Here is a 23,691-nt window from a genome sequence, read left to right as displayed (position 1 = left end):
ATTTCAATAATCCCGACAAAAAGTTGCTGCTTAAACAAATGAAGAGTGGAATTTCAAATTGTTAAAAGTGTCCGCCAGTTGTCGACCAAATCGAATGTGCATTTTTATCTCCCATCCCCCATCCCCCATGCATAAATGTATTCTATAAATGGAAAATAGCTAAAATATATACGAGGATGTGTGTGTGTCTGGCAAAATGCATTGGGTCAAATCGAATTGAGTTGGTAAATATTTGAGATAAATGTACACTAGATGCGAGAGTGCCAGGGTGTGAGCTTTAATTGTTGTTTGATTAGATTTTGTTATGGCATCGAGCGCGAATTTAATGCCCCAAATCCCCCAACGCAGCGGGGCACATACATATATTCAAAAGAGGAACAAAGTCAGCTAGAATAATATAGAATATTTCAAACAAAATGTAGATGGTTTAGCTTTGGATTATTTAAGCAAATAATTATCACAAAACAAAAGTATCTCTAGAGGCAGTTAATAAACAAATAATTTACGAACATTTTAATAGGCGAAGCATTTCTCCCGTAGTGGAATTTTCTCTTTATTTCTTTAAAAGTTGATATAATAATATTTTTCAAGTGCTATTTTCAATTTCCCGACGGATGCACATCCGTCTTATGTATTTTGCCCTCCTCTCTTGTGTTTATCTTTGACCCTTGAGCTGAATCACGTTCCTCCTTTGTACACAGTCACTTTGCATAACGAAGCTTATTGATACGCATTATTATTATTTTTCATTGAATTGCACCTGCACCTGCACCTGAACCTACCCCTGTAGCACGCAGCCCCCTTCCACGAGCGATGTGACGTCATGGCACGCAACTTACGCTAATTAAAATTCCCATTTAATTGGCATTGACTGTTGTTTGTCTTCGGCTCGATTGCAGCAGCAGAGACGGCAGCCAGAGTCGAGTCATGGAGGATATTTAATTTGTACACAACTTTCACATCAGAGGTATTCCGATTTTGACGAGATGTTTGCAACGCCCAAAAGAATAATAATCACTATCGAAATTCCTGTTTGAAATGCACGAAACAATCAGCTGAAAGAAAAATCTATGAATATGAACAACAATTATCACTTTATGGTACAACTTTCTCCACTAATGATCCAACAGCAAGGGTATGTGAGGCTGTGGTCATCGGGGCCAGACACCGTTTTCTTGTTTTTTCTTCTTTTGGAGTCGTTTCGAAATGCGAATGTTTATTCAATTAAAATACGCATGAGGCGATGCGAGGATTGCTGACAATCGGAATTCAGGACGGATGACAGAGTTGTGCCATAGGAATGGAGCTGGGAGCTCCTGAACCTGTCAGGCTCATTGACGGCACACCAAAATCAATTTCAACGTATGCATTCAACGCCTCTCGACCACAAGCGAACACATCTCCATATATAGCATTCAATATGTGTATGTATATAGCGATCTGTGTGTGTCTGTGTTTGAATATAAATGCCATCGACACCAACACGTTGACAGTTTATTAACTGACCGAGCACGAAACATTCTTGACAGCCCACACACGCCACCAGCAAGCCAGAGAGTCAGCCAGCCAGGGCCATTCAGCCAACCCAACCCAGCCAATTGAGGCGGCGAGGCCAGAGAGTGGAGTGGCGGAGATTTCTGGGTTTCCGTATTGCCCATTAACTGGGCACATTAATTAGTTGGCATTGAGTTGCGCTGGACAACGTGGAGCGGTGGGCCGAGCATCAGTTTTACCCATGGGAAAAGCCATGAAGAAAACAACGGCCAACAAGGATGACAATTGCATCGGCATCGAGCGACAGGCATCCGCCGCATCGGACGAGTCAAAGAAAACTTTTTTTTCCTCATTGAGAGTATGGGTGGCCACCCAGCGAAACAGAAGGCGCTCTTTAAACAGTGGTAATCGGCTATGGGGAACTCTGGTGGGAGCACAAAAATTCAATTAAATTTTGTTTACTCGCACTCGAAGAGGAGAAGTCGGTGGAAACCTTCGGATAAGTTTTTCCTTAATGAATATTGAATTAAGATGTGACTCGACTGGTGGCTAACTGGTTGCCTATTGATTGAATTTAAAGCTCATTTACCCTTTGTGGGTGGAGTTTCTCAAGCGACTTGATTAAATCTATTTTAATATTATAAATGTGCTTCATGGATTCAGTATGTCAAATGTGTGAGCAACAAGCACGTTGAACTCTACCTTAAAGACCATGCCTAATAATAGAATCAGCAGTTGTGTTACAGCATCCCAACTTAATCGATTCTCCCAGCTGGTGGCCCGAGTGTGTTCTGCGGTTCACCTTGTACTGGTCTTAGCGCCTGGCAGGGAACACGCGCCGCTCGCTTCGTTGATTTCGATGCCACATACAAATCGCATTTAATTTACTGGAAATCAGAGGAAGACGAGGACAGAAATTACCATATAATATACAAATAAATGAGAAATAGAATTTGGTATGAGTGGGTGGGTAAAAAGATATTTAGGAGGTCACACCTGTTGTTTTAACCAACAACAAATAACAAGTGAAAGTGGTGCAGGGAGAGTGACGACTGTGGTGATACCTGTTCTTTCTCAGCGATTTTTTGTATCAATTACAGAGACAAAGAGACAGTTGGATACACCAAGATAATTGTCTCTTAATTAGTGCAGAGTAGCTACAAAAATAGCTCTACTGAATATTACTCAAATACATTTTGAAGTGTGGATTCTGTAACTTGTTTATGGCTCGATCAGTGAAGAAGATCCCGCTTGGATCTCAAGGACATATCACATGGAAAAAACAACACAACTTTATACCCTATGATTAGCCAGGTGTAACAACCTGAGAATTGACTGCAATTGAAATAAAGCCAACGAAAACAAAAGACCGCTTCCAGGAGGGTTGGCTGGATGGCTGCATGGATAGATGGGTAGGTGGATGGGTGGATGGTTGGAACGGGGGACTGTGTAGGAGGGTAGCAAACAGGTGCTAATCGAAATATAATGTTTCTGGTGGCGGTCGCTCATAAAAAGTGATACGCCAATAAAATTTAATAATTTAAAAATGAAACAACAAAAGGCAGGAGGACTCGAAGGTGCCAAAAGGCGGGCCAGAACAAAAGGGAGGAGGTGGCAAAATGTAATAAAAAATTCATGAGCGGAAAGAAGCTCAAACAAAAACAATCCAAAAACACGAACAAAAAAAGTGCAAATAATGAATGACGAACGGACGGACGGACGGAAGGAAAGGGAAACAGGAAAATGGACAAGGGCGTGGAGGTAGGACTCCTGAGCGATGACAGCAAAATGACATAAAAATGAAGCGTTTTGCCTACTTAAAGGCGCATAACAAACCAATTTCCCCGCCTTAAAGCCATCAAGTTTGCAATGATAGGGAAAGGGACTGGGAAAGGTACCCCTATCCATGGGTTTTCGACTGCGAGTGGGATCCGGGCTTATTGATTTGCTTGGCTGGTCATACGGAACACTTAAGCCAACAGCAAATAGTGTCGCAATGATAATTACAATACGAACACTGAGAGTCAGCATGTGAGTCCGAGGAGCATTGTTTTCGCAGTATCCTCGTATACAGACTCGTGCAAGCCATATACTCGCATGTCCGGGTGTATCTGTCCGGGGTTTCATTGTATTTACACATTTTGTGTTTACCTTTGCATGACCAGTCCGTCACTTTGACAATCATAATGAGGCAACAGCAATGGCACCAGGTAAAAGCAACAGCAACAACAGCTACAACCAAATGCTAAAATGGCTGACAGCAGCAAAGCTGACTGCAGGACACTGACACCATAACCCAGTTAGAGATGTGTCCCTGTCAGGTGCGGAATCGTTCGCTTGGAGATGGAACATTAAATGGAAAAGTGCGTACATTTTTGGTATGTTTAGCAGTTTTGGGAGATCGAAACTAAGCTACAAATAGTTAGCTTGAAGATGCTAATTTGGGTTGTTAAGGAATCGCATTCAATTTTATGAACGTCTTGGATTTTCTATGATTTATGTTTATTAGTTGACCCTTGCCATGACCCACGTGACTCACGCTGTCACCTCTGCAGCTGGGGCATGGCAAAAACGTACCTTATTGTTGGCCCAGGCAAATGCCGTGTGTCTTGTCGACCGTTATAACGATGATGGCTAACATGTTGCCTCATATTGCTGTTGTAGCTGGTTGCTAGCTGGTAGTTTGAGTGCCACCTCGTATTTGTTGTTTAGTTGACCAAAAGCAGAGCAAGTAAAGCTGGCAAGCAAATCTATGTTCCTTGTTGACTTTTGCTTTTATTTAATTTTGTGGCAAGGTGACTATAAATACACATACATATACCATGGCTGTGGCTGTGGCTGTTGCTATCCTCCCAATCTCCCCCCTGTGCCGCTCCTTGCTCTCACTCTCGCACTGTCTTTGGTTGTTGGCTGTTGGCTGTGTGTCTGTGCGGTTATATGTGGGAGCAAATAAACTTTAATTGTTGCAACCACAGCGTGTCCTGGCACCTGTTCATATATGCGTGCGGACGGAGACACAGCGCCCTTCTCCCCCCTCTTTCTATTCAGGGTTTGCTGTAAATGTAATGCTTAAGTTAATGCGCTGTTATCCTTTAACTGCTTGGGCGACTCACATAGATACAGACTCGCACACACACACAATTGCAGTCATACATATTCATGTTAATGTCAGCGCATAAATCTTGCAAAGTCTTCTAACACCTGTCAGCCATTTTACAAGGTGTTTCCACTTAATACATCGACGCTTGCACACACATACGAATGCGAGCACAGGAAGGATATGAGGATATGTGTGTGCTTGTGTGTTTGTGTGTTTGTGTGTTAGTGTCGGCCTAGCCGGTCTGTCTTTGCCTTTGTACGCCATGTGTCAATGTGTCGCTCATGTGTCCAGCCCGGCGTGTGATATTGACAGTTGCACGAGCCAGGAGGCACGATTCACCTTTTGAATCATTGTCCAGGACTTCGGCAACATTGAATGCCCAGTGCCCAAATGGTTCCACTTCCCCAGCAAGAAGCTGAACACAGCTCAAAATTATGGTACGCAAATGGAGAAGAATCATTGTGGTATTGGGTAGGGGCAAAATGAAGGTGCGAGTCCACCGAATGATGGGAGGTATTGAGAGGAGAGAGAGAGTGCCAAATGAGGGAAGAGGTAAGTGAGGCAGCCAGAGGATCATCCTGGCAGGAAAAGCAGCAGGACAACAATGACGTTGACATTGATTGAACGTTGTCCACAACAAAACACAAGCACCCCCACACACACACACAGAGCCAAATGGAGGTACAGTAAGGAGCACCATGCAGTGGCATGGGTGGAACAAGGATATACGGAAAAGGTTAGCAAAGAACAGGAAATAAAAGGTTGAAATTGCCGGTTGTTAGTCACACGGTGTTGATTGTTCTACTCTAGGCAATCATCGGGGTATCATTGACGGCTGATGAAGCGATCAGTGCAGTTTAAACGTACAACCGGGAGCAGTAGAATCAGTCATTGAGTTGTTACTCTAAATCAATTAATTTTGTATAGACAGAAAGCTTATTTATAAGTCTGAGCAGTATGATCTTTGCGGCATAGACAGTCCCAAGACGAGTTCTCTGTTTGCCAGTCAAAGTGTCTTCCATATTTGGCTACACATTTAGTCAAATCAAATCATTTAATGAATTAATCCAATTAGTCAGTGGCACGTCAACATCCCAAAGCGCTCACATATTTAGGCTGCAACACAAATAGAAATTCTACTAAAATATGAAAATGGAATGCAAAAAATGATTAGCAAAGCCAGAAAATAAGTCTCTAATGAATCATTCATTTGCATGCGAATACGAATAAATTCCCACTTAACTTTGACTCAGCTTGAAAGATGCTGAACTCAAAGCAGCAATCAACAGCTGCTAAACAATGATCAACAATTGGTTTCCGCTTATTTCGGTTTGATATTTTTGTCCGAATTGTGTCCTTTCCCCACTCCGAGTTGCTTAAATGCCATCATAATCCCAGAGTAGTCCGGTTTATTTCAAAACTATGTTCGTATGTGCACGACTCTCTTCAATGTGGAAGTGGAAGTGAGTAAGCTCAGCTCTTCCATCCATTGATAGTGCATACGAATTTCGACTTTCCGGTTCGTGAATAATCCCCTGATTTTTCCCATTGTTGTTTGCGGGTGTCCTGCCAGCCCTGTGGGTGGGGTGGGGTTGGTGTTGGTTTATTTTAATTGCCTGGACTCTTTAATTGTTGAAATATTTAAATTAGTTTGTTGAGAGCTGTCCTCGTTGATTTTGAGTGAGCAGGTGACTGTGTACAGGTCCGTCCGCTTCCTCTTCGTTCTTCAGGGCTTAGCTTTCCGACTTATTGTCCGTGTCCGTGTGTGTGTGTGTGTGTGTGTGTGTGCTGGCCATCCATTAAATTACATTGAACCGCACCCAGGGATACAGAGGACATTCGGAGACACACGGACACACGGACACACACACACACACGTGAGATTTTACGTTTACGGGCTGGGCTGGGCTGTGCTGGAGGATACTTTGTAGCTAAGGCAAAAAGGACGAAGGCTTCAAGTTTTTGTATTTAAGACGAAATAAATTGGATTAGAAACCGCAAAAATCCAATTGTCTATTGTGGTGCTCCTGTGGAAAGCGTACAAGAAGCAGATGGAAATGGAAATGCCAGAGAGCAAGAGAGAGAGAGAGAGAGAGAGAGAAGGATGCTCAAAGCGAAGGTCCCCAAAATCAAAGCCAAAATACAAATTCGCTCGGTTCACATTCGGTGAAAGGTCTTAAAATATTTAGCAAGAAATTCTGCGACTGTTTCTGTGTCGCTTTCTCTGTTGGTCGCTCTCTCTCTCTCTCTCTCTCTGTACCCCGTAATCGTAGGGTACATTGGTATATTTTATTTTTAATGATGAATAAGCAGCAAGACCAAGCTACAATCTGTGCAATCTGATGGTCAATGGAAAGTTTGGTTAATTTAGAAACGAAAATGTATCAATGGATTGTACGAATTCTGTTTGTTTTCCATTCTTTCAATCACCATGGATGAGATCATAGGGTAAGCCTTCGGTTGGGTACGTCCCCTGAATCCATGCGACTTGTTTCCTTTTTTGTTGTTCTTCATGTTTGTATGCAAATCAAAGACTAATTGGATTTTTAAGCTCAAACTGTCAATGCTTGGGCCGAACTCAGATTTACATGGAGCCGGAGCGTTGCGCGCTGGATGCCGATGTCGATGTCGATGTCTCGATTCCCCTGCTGTCTGGATGGCTCTGGTGTAGTCCGTCGTCGTCTGGCTTGTTTGTATTTGTGCACCTGACTAGAAAGGGACACTGGGTGGGGGGGAATGTACATGGTACACGGTACACGGTACAGGTGGAGCAAGCAAAAAGCGTTGACAAAGGCAAACGTAACGTCATCGGAGGAGCGTTGGGCAAAAATCGTTTGTATATACTTCGGATTTATGTTTTTAGGTAAACGATTTGAGCTGCCAAAGCAAACAATTCGCCATGCAAGCAGCGTCCATTGAACCAAGGATCGTCCCCTAATGGCAAGACTGCAGATGGTTGAGTGTTCCGGATACTACTCGTGCTACGAGTGGAGACAGCAAATGCTACACTAATTTGATTCTATTTAAATCTCATTGCGGACATCAAGCGAGTTGGCTTAAACGCCCATTGATGCCTGATTTTCCCTGTGGTTCTCCCTGCTCCATCACCAAGTTGCGGTTCCTGGGCCCGCATGATGCGCACTCATCACGTAACAGTTTTCCCCACCCAACCCAACCACTCCCATGTTCGAATGAGTGCCTTGAGTATCTTTTCTATTTGCGTGAACGCAGCTGCCAGTGGTCTCCTCCCTCTCTCTCTCTCTCTCAGTCTCTCTCTCTGTCTGCTGCTCTGCAACAGTCGCCAGCAGAACAATGTCCTTGCCAAGGCAGTGCATGGCAGGCACATGGACACGGAACATGGACATGGACACGGGGACATGGGGCCAGATAACAAACACTTGAGCAGCGCCCGAGAACAGAGGCCGGCTCGCACTTCTCCTCTCCAGTCTCTCTCTCTCTCTCTCTCTGCCTCGCTCTCCGTAGATATCTGTGCAGCTGTGGGTGGAACTGATGCTGAACTACCCTGTTCTGGAAGGGTATTCCTAAAGGTGACCAAAGGTAGGCTCAAGATGTTCATTGATGTAACCACAAACGAGGTAGAACTTCGCTGATCATTGCCATTAGCCATGATCCCTTATTAGCTCCAGTTACTAGTAGTTCCACCTGTAGGGTACGACCATCTTCGACGCTTCCAGGGAACACTCTTTAGTCTCTTCTCCCATAACTGCTGTGGCGCATGTAGTGCCTATTGCCGTTCCAAAAAATCGTCAAGTGTGTGACAGTGACACACTTGGTAAGCACGAGCAGCACACACTCGCACACACACGGCAATAGGAGGACAGGAGAGGCACGGCACCCTCGTCGTGGCTATTTTCGGCTGGGGCAAAGTCAAAGCCGCACAAGGACATGTGTGACACTTCTACATGGATAGTGGTGGCATGAAGAGCAAGACACCATGGGAAGCCCATTTCAGGGGAGTCTCGCATGGGAATCGCAGGAGGGAGAGGGAGAGGGAGAACTTTAAGCGGAAGAGCCAGAGCATAGGCCAATGCAATGCAGACGTAAATAATACAATAGACACCTACAGTCCGTTCGGCTTTGGGCGCTTTACAAGGCATTCATCATATGCTTTGGGTGCCCCTTGGGGTTCTATCTGGAGAGAGTCAGTCTATTAATTACACATGTTGCGTCCAAAACTTGAAATCACTTGCCATTTATTTTTACGATTTTGCTCACATTTGTTTGAGCAGCTATTTATTTTCTCTTCGGCTGGCCATATTTTTCAATGGCAAAGCAAGGGCTTGGCGCTGGACCTTGGCCCTCGATGTTGTTGTCGAAATAAAATGCCGAAAATTCGAATCGAAGTGGCAGTGAGAAGAAGCCGTCTAATAAGTTGTGCGTCAGTTGGTCCTGAAATATGGCAGGCACCCGGACAGGCGCCAGGCGCCACATGTTCCTCAACTTTCCCGACAACTGTCGTCAGTCATACTCGACTCGACTCGACTCTTGGAGTTTTTTTTTGGTTTTTTCTTGCTGTTTGCTGGTTTATTGTTTCGATCACGTGCCAGGCGTCAGTTGTTGGTGGGTCTCCAGATTGGTAGTTATACGTACATAGGATCTTATCTCTATCCAGCTAATTGTGTGAAGAAATTTCATTCATTGTTCATACTCCTGGGGGGGAGTGGAGTGGTGGAAGATTCCCTGAAATGCAAGCCGCAAAATTAAGTTTTAGCAACCGAGCCGAAGGAGAATTCTTAACGCTCGACTGAGCCCCACACCGCAAAGGCAAAACATTTTCTGTTCCTACTCCTCTGTCGATTTTGGCAGGAAATTAAATTCGATGTATCGCCGTGGACAAGGGCCAGAAGGAGGTCGACACTGGAGTGGAGAGGAGTGGAGTGGAGTGAGTGGCATGAGGAGATCCAGCTTGACTGGGCTTTTGTTTTTTGTTTCTTGCCAACTGAAAATTCATGCGGCTTCAGTTATTTATGCACTCTGCATGATTCGGGTATGAATACTTTCCAGCAGAACTTACCAAGGAAAGAGCTGAAAGTTGACTGCATGGAAAATAGACAGAAAAGAATTGTCTGAAAAGTTTTAGAAATGTTTTTGGTGTGGAATAGTAGTCAATCTTTAAGCGTTTAGCAAAACCAAAACAAATTTAGTTCAACAATCACACCTGCAGGAATCTTGTCTCTGTTTGCCAGAGCATCCAGCCCGTCGTCTTGGCCTCAATTTGCGCCTCTTTTTTGTTTTGTTTTATAGTTGATTCCTTTGGTCTCATCTTCGCTTTCTGGTTTATTTTCTGCTAGCCAGTAAATAAACCGGAGATGACTTTGCGGTTTCCATTGTGAGTCCCGGGGTCCCTTGCCCAGTGCGAAATAGAACCAACTGAAACTGAAATGGAGACTAACTCTGAGACTCTGTCTGGGTTATGGGCTGATGGTGTTTGGGTTCTCGGGGTGTGGGGCTGGGTCTGGGCTCTGAGATGGCGATGGGATGTTCGCTGCTCTGGGTCTGCTTTGGCTTGGTTATTATAATTACTGCTCCCTGGGATACACTTAAATGGTTGCAGCGTCATGAATAAAACCGCCGCAGGATGTGCATTTCGGCATTCTCTGCAGCGTCTGACAGGAAGTACTCGAGTAACCCCCAAAAAAAAAGCCAGCATTCGCTTGGCTTTCCAGATGCAGCTGAAACTCTTCAGCTTCAGCTTCAGCTTCACCTTCAGCCTGGGGCTTCGGGCTCAATCTCGAATTCAAGTTGAGCGAAATAAATTGATTTACATCCGGGCAGGTCTGCCCCTCTCCCCATATGAGCTGAGACCAAAAGGAGTTGAGCCCACGCTCGACAAGAAAGGCCACTTTAGCCAAAGAATTGCCAATGAACTGAGATGAGCTCGAGTCTGGGTCCTGGTCCTGGCAGCTCCTACCCCCGCCCCTCGCTGTGTGCACTCTTCGGTCTGGCCTGGCACTGTTCTTCTGCTGAATAGCGACAATAAGTCATTGTCAAGGTGCTGAAAACGACAACGACAGACAGACGAGAGAGCTGCAAGAGCTTTTGCATGTGGGCAGAGTCCCAGCGTTGGAGTGGGGGCCTGCAGATCCAAGCAGGTTTACCCACCATCCAGCCAGCCAGCCAACCAATCTACCATCCAACTATCTACCTACCTGACTGTCGCTACCTCTGCCTCTGCGTGGACTGTCTTCCTGCCTGCCTCGTTGCCTGACATGGCAATCCAATGAAGTTAATTAAATAAAAATAAAGCGACAGCAAACGGAATTGCAATGAAGCAACAACGACTGCAACGTGGAGTGCAGCAAGGTGCGGCCAGGGAGCGACAACAGTCCAAAAAGTAAAATATACCCAACCAAAGAACCCAAAAAACAAGTAAGAACGGAATATGGGTAAAGTAATGTTCGCGAAAGGAATGCCTGCGGTACGCCCACACCTATAGACGAGCACTCGCACAGCGGATCCCAGGCGATGTCAGTTGCTAAAAATCTCGCCAAGTAGATCACATGAACATGGAATGCCCAGCGACGCCCACAACGAGGATGATGTGCATGATGAGTGGGCTGGAGCAAGGCTTAACAGGGACACAGATCAGGAACACCCACATAATTATGAACTTGAAGTTGCCAGAGGTTGGTAGAACACACAGCAAAACTTTTCCTAGATCTCATATGGTTTCGAAATCGCTCATCAATCATGGCAAGAGTCACCAGTAGATAATCATCTCTTAGAGATTTGTATCCAGCTGAATATAAATTGGTAATTTCTAGGAAATGGGAGAAGTTTAAAGCTAAGAATTCAGCAGAAACTTATATTAATTCTATTCATTTTTAATCAATTATTTTTCTCACATATATCCCCATTAAAAAACGCATTATATGCATTTAATATCTCCTTTAAAATGTTTGCAGTCTGAAAATTCCATAAACGTTTTCCACTTTAGCTTCAAGTAGCTTAATTTATTTATTTTTGTACTTTTTTGCATGATAAAAATCAATAATATGTTGAGTGTTTGCCAATTGCTGCCATCGTTGACACCTCCAAGTGCCCATTAATGTCAACTCAATCAATAAGAAAATTGAATACAAAAACTGCACACAAAATAAGACGATTAAAAAATTGTGTTGCTTCCCTGGAATCAGCTTTTTGTGTGGAGGGGGAAAAAAAGGTTTCGCCGAAAAAAGGTTTCGCCGCTAAACTTTTTTTTGACAACGGTGGCAATGACAGGAACAGGGTCGGAATTGGGTCGGAGACAGGGACACGGCCACGGACCGGAGAGGCAACCCTAATCAGCGCTTGGCGCACTTGTGTTCGACGTTAGACGTCAATTAGGTGGGCCATGTACCCGTACCCGTGCTCCGTATCCCTAAGCCTGCACCGCTGGCGTGGAGAAGTCACAGCCAAAAGATCAGAATAGAGAGGACTGAGTGAAATTTGCATCAATAAACGCCAAAACCATACGCAGATGCCAATGTAATAAGTGCCAAACGAGTATGCTCCATCAAGCAGACAAGTCAGGGGCTGGAGAGGAGAGCGGGCTGCAGCTCTGTCGTTGCTTTTTGAAGAACCTTTTGCATTTACATGTCAGGCACAGATGCCGACAATTAAAGCCCCCAGCAAAGAACGAGGAGACAGCAACAGCAACAGCAACAGCGATTGGGTTTGACCCCCGACCAAACCAGAACGAGACCCTAGATGAGGAGAGCCCATTGAAACAGCATTTTGACAAAGTGGCTGCTTAATTTTTCAATTGAAAGAGTCGAGGCAGTTGCAGGCCTCTGGCTCCGGCTCGGGCTATGGTAGCAGGATGAGTGTGGACCGCGTCAAGTGCCAACTGCTACCACAAAATGTTGTCACCGACCATGGATATGCGTGTGTGTGCGTGTGTGTGTGTGTCTGAGAGTGCGTGGGCGAGCGAGCGAGCCAAAAGTGTGCACTTGACTCACTCCAGAAACAAACAACAGCAGCAGCAACAGAAAAAAGCGAATGGAACACTTGATGTTGTCACAAACAGCACACGGGACTGCTCAGGGGGAGAAAAAACGACTTGGGGAATGCTCTTTAAGACTAAAGGGCAACATTTCCCGTATGCCAGTATCTACGCTTACACCTTCCAATTAATAAACTCTTCCCCCAATCCTAATTTTGATATAGGTTTTCCATTGAATTGAATAACTTTTGACCCTATTTCCCAGAGCAGAATTTCACATGGAAATCCCCGGAGATCCATAGATTACCGAAACCACATAACGCGTCCCCCCTTTTCAATGCCTAATCACCCACATTGAAGGACTTGCCCGTCCGTTATCACAAGTTCCACACCATTTCACCCTTATGCAGAGGGCACAGGAGTGTATTGTATTTTCGAAAACGTTGCCTGGCAAATAAAATAATGGAAAAGCAGGAGAAAGGAACTCAAACACTCAAACAAATTGTAGTCGAATGGCAGTAACAAGTTTATAACTGTCCGGGTGTGCAATTGTGCCCATCTCAAAGCTCATTATGGTAATCTACGCAGGGCTATATACTATAAGGGAACTTTAAGGGACAGGGAGGTGGTAAAGAAAAGGAACACTCGAGAGAGTCTGCAAAGGGGAACGGGAATTGGGGAAGCTCAACTCTCTGTCGACAATCGCCGCACGCTGATCAAATTAAGCGCATTTTAAAGTGACTTGTATATGGGTAAAAGTTTTTCGATTAGAGTTTAAGTGTCCATTTCGTTCACGAGGTGCCGACGAGCCTCCTAACACCCCCTGTCGCGTCTTCTCTGGCATGGCGTGGGGCAAGGCCTGGCGTTGAACTTGTAAAAAAGTTGATTTTTGCATTTGGCCGCACAATTAACTTGAATGACTTGGTGGGTGTCCCATAACAGCTGCCCGACTTCCCACCAAATCAACAACAACAGCAACTACCAACAGAACTGAATGAAAGAGAGAGAGAGAGAGAAAAAAAAGAACCAACTTGAAGCCCCAAAAAAACACACACAAAAAATAACTGGAACCCGAACCCGTTTGTCTTTTGACTATGTAAGGAGTGAGAGGGATATGCATGTATCGCTGGAGTATGGGTAGTATTTGTACCCGCTAATCGTGCAGGCCATTGGGTGTATTGGATTCTTGGTGATGGATGTCATAATCCAGCCAGAGATTAACTTTGAAAGGAAGTTCTGTTCGCAGCCATTATCTTACCTGTCAAAAATAATGGTGATGAAAAAATGGCAACTTATGTAGATCAGGACACTTGCCATTGTCAATTGCTACATTCCGCGTATTCCTGTCTCCTAATGGACTGCCCAAAATGATGGAACCCTACTGAAATTGGGTATATTTTAGTCGCATTATCGACTCGATGGCTCGTTCTTGTTGTTGGTTAGCGAGCTGCTGTCGTTGCTCATAGTTTTGCTTATCTTTGCATAACTTTTGCATAATAAACCAGCCAGGAACAGGAACAGGGAGCAGCCGCACCATGCCCAAACCCACCAGCAGTAAGATAGAGGGGTGTGGTGAGGGGTGTGGGATACATATCTGATGGGTAGATGAGTTTTTTCGGGGGTATGCGAGCATAGTATGAGGAGAAATGCGTTCTTTTGTCATTGTTATGCCTTCGTTGGTTGGGTTGGGTTGGTTGGTTGGTTGGTTGGTCGGTCGCTGGCGTTCCTCTTGTTGCTCGTTGTTGCTGCTGCCATGGTTTATGTATGCGCCAACACATATGCACAGTACCCGCAAATGCAAAAAGGGTGTACCGGGGCGCGGGGGATACGACGAGTATTCTATATGGTAGGGTTCTCCGGGAGACATACATTCATATGCGTTGCCGAGTCAACAGCACGAAAATTCCACAAGTGAATGCACGAAAATCCAAACAAAACATCTGAGCAACGGCAAACACAAAACAACACAAAAAAAAAAACAACAAAAAGAGTAAAGAAAAACCGCAGGGAAAAAAGACGAAAAACAAAGAATTTTAAGAGGGATATTTGTTGGTTTTATTTTTTGGCTGAGGTCTGGTTGAGGGATTTGCCTGCATGGGTTTTTGGCTTTAATTTGGCATCCTCTTTTGTCGCCAGCAGCAAGGATCTCCGGTCGGTGCTGGGAGCTGGAGTTTGCAGGGGCACACGGAGCGCAGCGGATTGGGTTGGAGTTGCAGTCTGTGGTCGCTGCTTATGTAAATTATTCAGCGCTTCGCTTGGGACAGCGCGGAGAGGAGATGCAGAAGTGCACAATGCCGGATCCAAAGTCAACAGCAGACTGATGATTTAATGCGAACCGCAGACTATTGTCGAGCTAAGCATTTAATTGTTTTGAGGAGCTAGCTTAGCCCGCAGCGGAGTGCAGCCAGGAGGAGGGCTTGTACATATATCCATGGGTTCCCTTTTGGCTTGAGCTATGGCAATTTTGTGGAGCGTTGTTCATGATTGGATTCTTATCAATTAATGGATTAATGTTCTCGTGGATCGAGCGGCGAGGCTGCTGTGTACATCATGCATGCGGTGTTGGATCTGTTTATAGTATGTTTAGATTTTAGGCTACCAATGTGGTGAAAAGTTTTTTATTTTGCATGAAAGTTTAGAGATATAAAAGGATTTTGTGATGCAAATATTCAAAATATTGTATGGTTAAATCAATTCCATAACTCTGTCTTCCCCTTTCTTAACATTTATAAACTTCATTAACGTCCCTCTGTTACAATTATTCAGTTAAATGTTACTTAAGATGCGTCTCATACACAAATATTCATAACAGCAGCTGCAGCAGAGCAACAGCACTGTTAACACCCAGGCCGTTAACAGCCTGGTACCTCTTACAGCTCACTGTTACCTCTTACAGCGCATTGTTACCGCTCACAGCGCACTGTTACCGCGCTCTCTACACATTGTTGCCCTCGAGCAGCCTTTGCTTGTAAACTAATATTAATTACTTCTCAACCAGAGGAATGGACGTGAAAATATGATATGAATTAATTCGAATATGTGTAACTCTAATTCGTGTGCTCATCGTTGGTATTCTGAAACTGCAAAAACAACCCGCCCTCCCACAAACAACAAACATTCATTCATAGTTCTCTGACACATTAACATACTTCCTTCCGATGTATTCATCATACACACACACACACACCCACACCAAACAAATAATATTTTGGGCAACTTTGTTGCCTCGTCACTTCCCACGTATTATAAATTCCCCACAAAAGCATTTGAGCAATCTCAGAAATGCCTTCCCCAAGGCATTTCCCGCAAGCCCCCCCACACTAACTAGCCTACTTTCCAAGTTAACCCTTTAGCGCGCAACCCCATTCATCAGGAGAGCTTCTGCGAGCACGACTTGCGCCCAGAGATGGAGTTTATTTTGTGCTGATCATGGGAATGGTCAAAGTAACATCAAACAAACTATTCATCATCACTTTTTGACGCGGCACAGCAAACATCAGAGAGAGAGAGAGAGAGTGGCATATGCTCTGTGTATGCATGCATGTAGGAGGGGGTCCTAGTGTTCCCTTGTCCTCCGATTTCTGCAGAGGTTGATGTGCTTTTAAGTGTGTGTGCGGGGTGTGTGGAGGGGAATTGTGGGAGTAGGTTGAAAGGTCGCCACTGTATGCAGGGAATGATGGAGGTGTTGGTAAGGCGCCTCACGCACATAGAGAAGCTGTGAGGACTAATGGAAAATTGGCATGAAAGACGAGCTGCTATGGAAATTTAATCACATTCACATCTCACACAATACATCATCATCATTGAGAGAGCGTGTGTGTGTGTAGGTTTATGTGTTTGTGTGTAGCACTTAAGACTCTCTCCAACACGCATGTCTCTCCGTCAGTGTGTTTTGCGAGTGTGAGAGTGGGTATTGTGGGGGGGTTGTGTTTCCGCAAGTTTGTTAACTGCATTAGTACGAGAGCCTTCTGTGTTTGATTATGCCTAGAGGGTAGACACATACCACACCATACCCTACTACACCCTACACCCTACACAATGTATGTATGTTTTCCTATCAATGGGATAAAGTTTTTAGGTTCTGATTGCTTGATTGTGTCTGTCAACAATGGTTGACATACAGACCTCCACACATATGTACACCCAAGTGACACTCCCACTCTTGCACAGCCGCCACCGACTGACCTAAACAGATTTGGTGTTAGTCTGTGGGCGATGGGATTTTAAAGTTTTGCCATACCCTTCTCCAGACGGAGGCTCCTGCTGTAATCGTTCCTAGAAGTTGGATATGCATACACTGTAAGACAATGTATAGTCTTGATTGAACCCATTAATGTTCATTATTCAGAGTGTGAGATCTTCCTGATTATGGATGTATTCTTTAGTGAACATACATATATGTACATACTTGAGTGTGTTAGTAGTTCTGATGAAATAATAAATACATATGTATGTACATGTCTCATGGTTCTATTATTCATACAAAATTATGGGCAATGTCCCAGATGTATGCATGGATCATTAATGAGTTGTTTAATATCTCTCCGTTTCACAATAAATATTAGAACCTCTATCGATGATTCTGTGAGTGTATTCGAGCCTTCGTCTTGACAGATCATCACTTCCTCTTTGTTTTTGTCTCGATTGCGACGGGTGTTATCAAAATGTTCAGTTTATTTGTTTGCTTTTGCTCATTTGCAACAAAAGGTCTCGGGTTCAGTTGAGTTCGGTTCGACTTTGGTTTTTCCTGGGGTTCGGCTTGGCTTGGCGCCATAATTATGTTGTATCAGTTTACGGCAATCAAAGCGACATGTTTTATGTAAGCAAAAGCCCAATGACAGCCATTTCCCAGTGAAACAGAGCAGACACGAAGATGGAGCTTGGAGCAGAGGAAGAAGAAAGCTGCCAGCAAAGGTGCAGTGTAATCACAGTTATTTCGTCAAACAGAAATCAAAACAACCAAAAAAAGAGAGAAGCAAAAATGAAGTAAAATTTCACGCTAAATTTGCCGTGTGCATTGTGCAGGAGACAATCACCGCTGCCCTGTCAACCCCTTACTGTGACGTCAAAACCCATCGCGGTTATGCTTGGCCACGAGAAATGACAACTTCTCGTTAATTCCAAGCGACTCGCCTTGAATTAAACATGTTAGATAACAACTGGAACAACTTTAACTGCAACTACGGCAACAACAACAACAACAACAACTTTAACAGCAACTTCAACTAGAACTCCAACCACAACTCTCACAACAACTATTGCATGTTGGCGTTGGCCTTCAAAGAAGCACCGAAAACAAGATGAAGTAGAACAGAAAAAAGAGACAGCGAAGCCAACAGATGGAGAACAAGAGAAATGCAAGGGAGAGCTAAAGAGGGAAAGACAATTGCAAGTTTTTTGGGTCCCAACTAAACGACCATGTAAAGCGACAATTCCACCAAGAGAAAGAGCGGGATGGCATCATGGATAAACGGAGAGGGAGAGCGGCCGATGAGGCAGACGGCACTGAGGTCGAAGAGCAAAAGAGAAGGAAAATGTAGGGCCTAGAGAAGCGAAAGCTGTGAGTGGAGGTTACAGACCGACAACCGTAAAAACGTCGCCTTTATTCTAATGCCACTTCATGCTCTAAAGAATATGAAGAATATCCACAAAAAGCACGAACGAAATACCGGCACCAATGAGACGAAGATAATAATACCCCTGAAATGATACAAAAGAACTTATCTCATTTAATTGGGTAACTATTCCCGAGAAAAGAGCTTAATTAAAGTTAGAACTAGTATCTAATGTAATAATGGTTAATGGAAATACTATAATTTATACCATGGATTGGACAAATTCGATTCTAGAATAAGAAAAGCCTTTTGTATATCTTAATAAACTTTCTTAAAATCATATTTCATATTTAAAACATTTAATAGAGCACCCCATTTCACAACAGTCTAAAAACTTGAACAACCAGACACACGTAACACCCCAAATATATGTCTCTCGTATTCAACTTTCTGGAAGGTGATCAACGAAATACATCCTTAATATGTTTGAGAAAAACTTTCATCTGCGCTCTGCTAACTTTTCGGCTAAATTATAATCCCCTGCACTAGGGTATAAAGTCTGGGACAGAGAGAGTGAGAGAGAGAGGGAGAATCCGGGAAGACAAAACTGTCCAGCCAAAAAACCGCTAAAACAGTCCTCGCTTCCTGTTGCCCCCGTCCACAGTTTGGTGTCCGCTTCCCATGTGCCGCCTGCTGTGCCCAGAGCGGGTTCGGAAGAGAGAGTGAAAGTCTGGCCCGGTCCAGTGCGACTTTGGCAATTTTTAGTGCAACTAATTCTTTCTGAAGTATCTCATTGTTGCACTGCAAAAAGCCGCAATTTTGTGCGGCGTGTGGAGCACAGAAAGTCCCACGTCCCAAGGCTACCCCAAACACTCAGTCCCAGCTCCATTTCCACATCCAGCCACTCGCCCAATCCCAATCCCAGTGCCAAACCCAAACCCAAACCCAGACCCAGACCCATTCCCAGCCCCAATCCCAACGTAGTTCAGCTCAGCTCTTGGTAGTGGAAAATTCTCGCAGTTGGAAGCCTAAGCCTACTTCATGTTCTGGTTGTTGCTGCTCGGTTTTTGCCGCAGGAAGTCAAAAGTATCGCGGCAGCTTACACAGAGAGAGGACCCGACTCGGTGCCTGACTCTGCCTCTACCTCTACCCCGTGCCGCTGCCTCTTGGCTCTCTGAACATAGTCCTCCGACGCTGTGTCCACAAAGAGGATGCAGAATGCTGGGGGATTGGGCTTGGGTGTCCTGGAAACGGGGCTCTGTGTATTGCTCTTGTTATCCTTGCCCAGCGGAGTTTATTTCCCTCCAGTTGATTGTCACAGCAAGCCAGAGAGGAGCGAGGGAGGTCCTCTGCTGTTGTGGGTGTTTCTGTTATACACTTGAGAACAAATGGCCATAATATGTTTGCCATATTGTTCGTAGTTGAAAGTCACATGGAGTTTACACCGAAAACTTGTCACAAACAGTTGGCGGCTGAGAGTGCTTTAAGATACTCGTACTTGTGCCTTGGAGTGTCACAGATCGTTCTCTTGGCATTACAAGTCAACATTAGGTGCATGGTTGCTGTGCAGGGATAACTTGTAGAACTAATTAATTACTTATTTAGTTGAAGAAACGAGAAGTTGCATTCTATAGAGGGTAAAAAAGATCCAAGCGAAGTGGAACTCAACGATGCATTCAATACAAACGATAAGCCAACCCTTACTCCGTCCATATATAGACCTTACCCATGAATCATTGTACGAATCATTCAAGGCGAACCATTGATTCATTCATCAGAAATCTACACCACAGAAACCCTTCAATTGTTCCATTGAGCAACCTCCCAAACAAAAAACGCTACGTTCCGCTCAACTTCACAGCCAGATCTTGGGTCTAGACGCTAGACCTTTCCACTTACAGCTATGAAATAATCTAACAATTTTTTTATTTCGAAGAGAAAAAAAAGGCGGACCGAAAAGTAAAAACCAAAAAATTGTTCGCAGCGAACGGAAGTGAGCAATTGGAGCGTGAAAAAGTATAATTACGACTAATTTTGCTAAGATCTGGCCGAGCGAGCAACATTTATGGAAATCCCAGAGAACAACAACAACAACAACATCCAGAAGAAGTGAATCTGAGAAATGCGGGAAATGGGTGGCGATGTTTAATTAAAACTTCTCGCAATTGTTTCTAATGAGTGTCGTTAGGGCATTAAACAGCGGTGTATAAATCACAGATCTCCCCTTCTCCCTCAGCTATAATGTGTGTGTGCATATAATATATAGTATCTATCTGGCCATTTCCGTTTGCCAAACACGTAGCCATAAACAGAGGGAAAGGCACAGAGGGAGAGAGAGACACACGCGCTGACGAAAACTTATGTGTGGAGCAGCTATCCGACTGGCAGATAAGACACCAAACTAGGGAAAAAAGGGAGAAAGAAACCTTATCAACTTTAGCTGCAAGATTTACCAGCTCGACACGTGGAAATGTGTGGCAAGTTCAGGGGACTCTTTCCCTTTCGAAGGGGAATACATTTTTTCTTCCCGTTTCTATTGCCTCTTAATGCTAATGAAAAATATTTCCAACTGTGCTGCCGGGATTAGGGAGGCTACCCGTTTATTACTCGACAAGCCTTCAAAATCTGAAGCACCACCACCCAAAAGCCACACAGTACACCGCCCTCAACAATAAGTGGCATAAAACTGAAGCCACAACCTTTTATTATGTCGGTGGGTGTGAGTGGAGGAGGCGGCGGAGTGGGAGACATCGTTTAATATTTAGTTGAAGATTTAATGCAGCCACTAAATGGCCAACAAAACAGCAGCAGCAGAAGGTGGAAACTGGAGATGGCAGCGTGACTCCAAATGTTGTCTATAAAGCTCAACAGCAACAAAATAGGAAAGTTCTTTATATGTATGTAAGAGTCAAAGTATGTTTAGCAAATGTTTGCCCCTACTGCTGAGTATTTTGATACCCGGCAGTTTGTAGTTTGCCGTTCTTACTTCGACTTCAGTTGTAGCATTTTTCAGATGAGAATCATTATTCCACTTCTTTTCTCAACTTTCCTTAAAAATATCCTGTCTTTTCTCTTTAAACATCACTTTAGCATGATTTTACAATCATCATGCCCAATCTATTGTCATTGCTTTTTACAATCATGGCACACACTCTCAAGCCTAACACGATCGCCTCACGTTCACATCTCTGACAGTTGCGAGACAACCTCTGATAAGCCTCAGAATGTGCTGCCTGAATTACATAATGAGTCCTGGGGTTTAGGGTTTCATCTTTTGCTATTCCGGTAGCCTCCTGTCGACTTCTCTTCGACGCACCAGAAATTATGTATGGCCCCACGCCCAAAAGTCCACCATGGGACCATGGGGCATGGACACGTACCGAGTGTTGAACTTGCGGCTGTACATTTTAATTAAGAGGAAAAGAAATTGCTCCACCCTGGACACATGAAAGTGAGTCTCGCTTTTGCATGGAGATTTCAATAAGTTCTATAAATAAAATTATTCCTTGAATTCCTAGACAAGCAGCAGCACTAGCAGCAGGAGGCCCGGTCTGGCCCACACCTCCGGCGTTGTCGATCCAGAGGGAGATTTATTTTTGGCAATTGAAATTTAAATGAAACTATGTCTGTGTGTGGGTGTGGGTGTGGGTGGTGTGTGCCACACAGAGCAAACATCGGAGCGGAGCTGCTGCTCCAAATGCTGCTCGAATTGCTCTCAAAAGGCAAAACCAAAATGCTAAGTGGAACAGAAAACAGTTCCCAGACGTACCCGGGCCAAAGCAGAAGTCACACAACTCATTCATGCAGAAGTCCATTGACATTTAATAGGCGACTGAGCTGAGTCCAACTCCGGACCTGGCACTGGCACTGCGACTGCGACTGCGACTGAGCCCTGTCCCGTCTGCAGAGCAGAGGAGGAGGCAGAGGCAGAGGCAGAGCTTACCCAGCTCCCAGGTGTCTCACCTCCAACTCCCCTGTGCGAGTGCGTCCTAAGGGGGGAGACCTGAGAACTGAGACCTGGACGTGGCAACTCTCCCGCTGCGTTCTTGCCTCAAGGGTCTTTTGGCGACTGTAGTGAGGTGAAGTCTAGTTAAACCTGAATTTTTGCACCCATTAGAGCAGGAAGGGTATGCTGTGTAGAGTAAACATCTTGAGCAGCTTTAGGTTAACTATAAAAATACGGAATTGGATCCAGTTCCACCGAAGTTTTATGATGAACTTTAATGAAATCTAAATTCAATCTTTTTCCTATCAAAATCAAATAATTTTCTTCTACATAAAAAATCTTAATATAGGATATCTTTTAGTCGTAATATCTAGAGTGCTTTAGTTTTATCTTCTCCGTCCATTCTGTTTCTTTTTTTGATTTTTGTTCAAGTTTATTTGTTGGTGTTTTGTGCACAGGATGTGGCCGACACAGGTGCACATGTCTCCTCAGGTTCTGCGGACAGGCAACAGGGGAAGTCACTTAAATGGACAAGCAGGTTCGGTTCGAGAGCAAATTACGCATAAATCATAGAAAATTAAAAGGCCCGAATGAATGGATGGAACGACTGAAGCGAACGGATGGAATGTAACTTCCGTTTAAGTAATTAATGACGACACATCTATGAATGAGACCGATTTTGTCTGCACACATATAAATCGTGATTGCTAAATGGGATAAGCCCATGGCATTGATTAAGGGATTTGCAACAGAATCGATTGGGATGCGGCACACAGAATGTGTGTGGAAGCTGTCAGCATAAATGTGATTCTAATTGGTTTATAACCCTTTTTAACGGATGATTGAAACTGTCAGGTGTAATCTCGACCAAAACTTGATAAAGGCTTTCGCACTGAGTCTGGACATTAATGTATTAATGGAAAATTACTTCAGCGATAAACCTATTGTGCAAATGGATTTTAAACCCTTCAAAAACATTATCACAGTATAGTGGAGAAGTGGGAGCTAAAGTGTACCAACGTTGCCAGTTTTCTTTTTGTTTCCATCAAGCAGTCCATTCTTCTGGAGATGTCGGAATATATGTATGTACTTAAATGAAGAAAAAATACAATGATTAAATTGTATAGAATAATAGAATGGTTGAAAAAGAATGCAACAAAAAGAAACATCAAGAAAATGTAACAACTTTTTATATATTTTCTTGGTCGATTCTCTTATCAAATTATGGCAAAAAGCTCTAGGAATTTATTGAAAACAGTAATTGTAATTATATGAAAAAGTATTTATGAAATGCGATTAACAGCTTGACAAAACCAGAAACGAAACAAAAACGACTAAAGCTTTTAAGCCATTTATCGTTAATTGATTAAATTTAATTTAATTAAAACAAGTCGATAAAATATGCAATGAGATCTTAACAAATATTTTCGGTATTTAAGGAACTTTTTTAATTATAAGATGAAAAGGGTTATATTTCTGGTAATTAAATTTATAATGAAAATTCTGTAAGACCTTAGCATACAGCAAAATCGCTTCAACATCAGAGCTTCAAGGCTGCACATGAACGATTCTTGATTCTTAAAGCAGTATTCCAGGTTTAGATACAACTTCTATGCATCTACGCAGCACAATAAGAGGTTGTCGCCACCGA

The 23,691-nt window shown here is 43.8% G+C and overlaps 1 protein-coding gene across 2 annotated transcripts in view; it reads left to right on the top strand.

Moving 5' to 3' along the window:
* The first annotated feature begins 6,342 nt into the window (after positions 1–6,342).
* LOC117900497 overlaps positions 6,343–23,691 on the top strand; it is a 28,623-nt gene continuing 11,274 nt past the window's right edge. Inside the window, exon 1 of one of the 2 annotated variants that reach the window (XM_034810887.1) lies at positions 6,343–6,379. The gene's annotated coding sequence lies outside the window, so the exon portion shown is untranslated. Of the gene's footprint in view, positions 6,380–12,476; positions 12,502–23,691 lie in introns of those variants that run through there. The other variant, XM_034810886.1, reaches the window with a different exon arrangement.

The sequence above is a fragment of the Drosophila subobscura genome, chromosome U (assembly GCF_008121235.1).
Source record: "Drosophila subobscura isolate 14011-0131.10 chromosome U, UCBerk_Dsub_1.0, whole genome shotgun sequence".
In the NCBI taxonomy this organism is placed as follows: Eukaryota; Metazoa; Arthropoda; class Insecta; order Diptera; family Drosophilidae; genus Drosophila; species Drosophila subobscura.
This window is presented reverse-complemented; position numbering and strand designations above follow the sequence as displayed.